Raw genomic sequence first — 4,865 nt, 5'->3', positions numbered from 1 at the left:
CCAACACAGAGCAGAACACAGAGCAGAACCTACACAGAGCAGAACACAGAGCAGAACCAACACAGAGCAGAACCCAGAGCAGAACACAGAGCAGAACCAACACAGAGCAGAACCCAGAGCAGAACACAGAGCAGAACCAACACAGAGTAGAACCAACACAGAGCAGAACCCAGAGCAGAACACAGAGCAGAACCAACACAGAGCAGAACACAGAGCAGAACACAGAGCAGAACCAACACAGAGTAGAACCAACACAGAGCAGAACCCAGAGCAGAACACAGAGCAGAACACAGAGCAGAACCAACACAGAGCAGAACACAGAGCAGAACACAGAGCAGAACACAGAGCAGAACCAACACAGAGCAGAACACAGAGCAGAACCAACACAGAGTAGAACCAACACAGAGCAGAACCCAGAGCAGAACCCAGAGCAGAACCCAGAGCAGAACCAACACAGAGCAGAACACAGAGCAGAACACAGAGCAGAACCAACACAAAGCAGAACACAGAGCAGAACACAGAGCAGAACACAGAGCAGAACCAACACAGAGCAGAACCAAACCCAGGACAGCTGAGGCGTTTTCAGGTGATTTCAGCAGGATGAGTCACAAACTGCAGCGCAAACTGGTTTTAACTGGTTTTAAATGGTTCATCTGCAGAGTTTAAATTAAAAGACAAATGAAACCTCGCTCCATCCACATCGGACCAGGTCCACATCCAGAGTCTCCTCCGAGGTTCAGGTTCAGTGTAAACAAACAGATCGAGCTTTTTCTGCACTAAACCAGATCAGGATCCGTCCCTGACCTGAACCAGGTGCTGTGAGGGTCTGAACAGAATCAGAACCGGTTTCCTGATGCTGCAGTCTCTGCAGGTGGATGATGAACAAACAGGTGGTGTCTGAACATGTGACTGACTCTGGTTTGCATCGCTGATGAATGTGTGTGGATGATTGATGATTGATTGATGATGGGTGTGGTTACCTGTCACCTGGTTACCTGTGCAGACACTCGGTCAGGCAGGACAGAGGGCAGCCATCTCTGTCTCCCGTTCTCTGTCTTCCTTTCTTTTCTCAGTTTGGACGATTGTTTTTTACTGTTCACTGAAACAGAAGGATGAATTGATTAGTGAAGAAACTAATCAGCAGATTAATGAGGAGCGAAATAACAAAGCATTGATCCAACACTGCTGCCTGGTTAGCTCAGTTGGTAGAGCATGAGACTCAACCTCTCAGGGTCGTGGGTTTGAATCCCACTCCGGGTGGCACCACCTATCATGGACTCACCACCTGTGGAGGTGCCATAAGCCTTCGGTGCATTGTGAATTGGGCGGGCTGCCCCCGCAACCTGGGCCTGGACCCAGATAAGCGGCAGAAGATGACATTACATGATCCAACACTTCCTGCACACACACGTAAAGTTTAGTTTTAAGGTTTTGAGAGGGTTCAGGGTACCTGAGGACGTTCCGGGTCCTTGAAGGTGAAGGTTTTGCTCCTCTGTACTTTGACATCAGAGCTTTTTGAATTCAAGGCTTTTATTGCAGCGGGGTGTTTTCACGTTGCAGCGTTTCTCCTTTCAGCTGAGAAAATTGTTTCTGAAGTTTCTGACTTTCACCTTCAGTCACGTTTCTGTTTTTCATCTTCACAGACCAACCGAGGACCACGTGAGACACCAGGCACCTCCAGGATTTCCAGGACCTCCTACCTGCAGACTCACAGTCTCTCCAGGACCATGTCTTCATTTCCAAACGGATCTGAACTCAAACCATCGGGACTCAAACGCTTCTGTCTGTGGCTCCATCACTGCTCCTCTCCTCCTCTGCCTCCCCCTCCTCTTCCTCTCCCTGTCAGCGGCGGTGTTCCCCCCTCCACCCCGGTGTCTCGTCGTCTCCCCCTGCTGGTGGTCCTGGTCCTCTGCAGTCTGCTGCTGATGCTGCTGCTGCTGATGTGGAACTACCACTGTCTGTTCATCTCCCACATCTGCTCCCCGCCGAGGGAGGAGGCAGAGGACGGGGGAGGCGAAGCCGTGATCCCGTAGAGACGCTGGTGATGGTGCCACTCACCTCAGGACCGCCTGGAACTGGTCTGACCTGGTCCAGATGAAGGCTCAGCTGGTTCAGACTGTAGAATACTTTGCTCCTGATCTTTAAAAATCATCAAATCAACAGGTTCATGTTTTAAAACCAAAATATTTTCATATCAGTCATTTTTCCACTTTCAGAAGAACACAGCTGCAGATTCTGAAATAGTTTTGTTGAGTGACACTGATCTGAGCAGCAGAGGTGCAGACCTCCTGATTTTTCCCATAATGCATCAGAGCCTCCCTGCCTGCACGGTCACATCTTTCAAACTGCAGGTTTTTGATTCAAACTTCGTTTCATTTTCTTTCTCTGACACACACGAGGTTTCAGCTGCTGATGAAGCTGTTTTCCTGCTTTACTTTACTTTTATTTGACCTGTAAACAAGTTTCACATTCGTGTCAGTGGTGAGCTGCTGCCTGTGGGTCACAGACTGAACCAGCTGAATGAATCCTGACTCTGTTTCACTGTGATGGAGAAAGTGTTGAATTTCACGGCAAAACATTTGGAGAATGATGACAGAAATAAAAGCAGGAGGAATGAATGAGCTGATACAGAGTTAAACCTGCTTTTTATTCACAGTTTACTGTTTCCCAAACGTCGCACACACACACACACACACACACACACACACACACACTTTACAGTTAATGAAAGTCTTGGAGCAGAGAACAGCTAAAGTTAAGTACATGCTTCTGTGTCCTGTTTGGACTGTAATATATGTTCAGGGGAATCAGAGCTGCTGTTAACCTGCACAGGTAAAGACCAGGTTCACCTGAGAGCCAGTTCAGACTCGTTCAAACACACAAAGAAGAGAAAAACTCAACAGCAATAACTGTGTTACAGTGTGTGTGTGTGTGTGTGTGTGTGCGTGTGTGTGTGTGTGTGTGTGTGTGTGTGCAGCAGACATGTTGTTAGATCCATGAGGGAAAAGCAGAGAGCGCAGACTGGAGCGTCACACCAGGGGCCACAAACCTTCCATTACAGCTCTATTCCTGTCCCACAGACGAGCGCCGTGAAGCAGTGAAGCTTTAAACATGGCCTCCCACGCCCACACACAGGGTCACCCAGGCTCAGCAGCAAGGACCCTGCGGTTCAGCCTGGGTGACCCCCGCCAAACTGACGCCATGTGCATTTTAGGGTTCCTGGAATCCTTCACAGACCTCTGGAACCTTAGTCAACAAAATCCTCAAGAATCCATGGAACCTTTTCAAGTTCTGTTTCAACACTCACAGAAACCCCTTCAAGAACTCCTCGAACATCCTCACAGAGAAAAAAGAAACCCATTCAAGGAACCCTTTGGCCTCTGTAACACTTTAACACAACCCAAAATGCTCTAAAAAAGACAGATAAAACACTTAAATCCCATAAGGTTGCTCAGAACCTGGTCAAGAACCTCCATCCTTTCATGAAAAACTCTGAAGGTTCTCTGTAGCAGCCCTGAAGCATACCACAGATAAACCCCTTACGGCTCTCTCTCTTTGAAAGATTTGTAGGTTCTCTGAGCCCCTTTTCAGAGCCATAAACATCCTTATAACATGGAAACCTCAGGAGGTTCCTGTAGGAACCCTGAAACCACCGGGAGGACCCTGGGAACCTTTCCACACATTATCTGCATGTTGATGAGTGTAACAGCTGTCAGGTCTGCAGGGGGGAAGGGAGCGCGAGCCCTACAGCTGCCGCTGCTGCGCGCGGAGCACACGTTAAAAACCGTCAGGTGAGACACAACAAGACCGGAAATAAAAACTCTGTGCCTTCAAAATAAAAGCTAAAAAGCGAAATATTCTCCCTACATTGAGGTAAATGTAAGCGCTGCAGATTAATACGGAGAAACGTCAGACAGCTAAAATGATGAACTGATGTCACTTCTCTGTCTGACTTTGCCCTAAAAGCCGTGTTGTTAGCAGGGCCTGGCTAACCTCCGCAGGGACAACTCAACAGCTCTCAGGTTTTTTAAATGTTATGTTGTTTTTCACTATTTCATGACATTTAATCCACAGAATGATGGATTATTAAATAATTATTAAAGCAGCTGTTGGTTACAGCCTTACAGCTCCCTGTGATGAAATACAACTTTATAACAAACAAGCTAAATATAAACCGAAACAGTTCAGATCTTAAAACTGGAATTTGACAGGGTTTACAAAGAAGGGACATAAGATGGAGGATGGTCGGCTCCTCTTAGCTAACTGTTGTTTTAACGGGGCCTCCAGGGGCCTGATCGGGGCCCATGGCAGTCTGATCCAGCCTCGTCTGTCAGGATGTACTGGTACTAATCAATGAGCACAGCCTTTAGCTGAGCTCAGTGAAAATGTTGGACTTAAAGTTCAGTCTAAGTCTTCTTCACTGAGGCTCTTCACAGACAGAGGTGGCGTGTGAGTCCAAAATGGAGGATGCAGCTGTGGTGTGTTAGCTTTGTGTCGGTTGTATAGAGACACGGAGACATGGGGACGTCAGCTGACAGTTAGCAAGCCTGTTTTCTCCTCTGAGATAACTTTATTTACACTAAGCTAACAGTCCAGCTGACAGAGGGATCGCCCGTGTGCGTCAGACTTGAGCAGGGTTTTATTGTGAAGGATTTGACCGGATGTGTGGTGTTTTATTTTGGCAGTTGTCTCGTGCCCGTCTGCGTGCGGTGTAGCAGCGCGAGCGGCTCAGCTGTTTAAACCTCAGACGGTCTGAGAGCGGGTCCGGGTCAGAGGACGCACACGGAGGGTTTGCTTTGATCGAACTTTCCCTCCTTTCCTCGGTGTTTCCCGGAGTTTTCCGGTGTTTTCCGGAGTTTCGGACC

The 4,865-nt window shown here is 48.1% G+C and overlaps 1 protein-coding gene and 1 non-coding gene across 3 annotated transcripts in view; both read left to right on the top strand.

The window, feature by feature from the left end:
• Window positions 1-1,187: 1,187 nt before the first annotated feature.
• On the top strand, window positions 1,188-1,260 carry trnal-caa. Its single transcript has one exon. It is a non-coding gene; the product is annotated as a tRNA-Leu (tRNA).
• Window positions 1,261-3,556: 2,296 nt separating this feature from the next.
• The window catches only part of kazald3 (Kazal-type serine peptidase inhibitor domain 3), a 5,615-nt gene continuing 4,306 nt past the window's right edge, over window positions 3,557-4,865 (top strand). The window contains exons 1-3 of one of the 2 annotated variants that reach the window (XM_041042020.1): window positions 3,557-3,791; window positions 3,967-4,022; window positions 4,686-4,865. The exon at window positions 4,686-4,865 is cut by the window's right edge and continues 692 nt beyond it. The gene's annotated coding sequence lies outside the window, so the exon portion shown is untranslated. Of the gene's footprint in view, window positions 3,874-3,966; window positions 4,023-4,685 lie in introns of both variants that reach the window. The other variant, XM_041042021.1, reaches the window with a different exon arrangement.

The sequence above is a fragment of the Toxotes jaculatrix genome, chromosome 7 (genome assembly GCF_017976425.1).
Source record: "Toxotes jaculatrix isolate fToxJac2 chromosome 7, fToxJac2.pri, whole genome shotgun sequence".
Taxonomy (NCBI): Eukaryota; Metazoa; Chordata; class Actinopteri; family Toxotidae; genus Toxotes; species Toxotes jaculatrix.
This window is presented reverse-complemented; position numbering and strand designations above follow the sequence as displayed.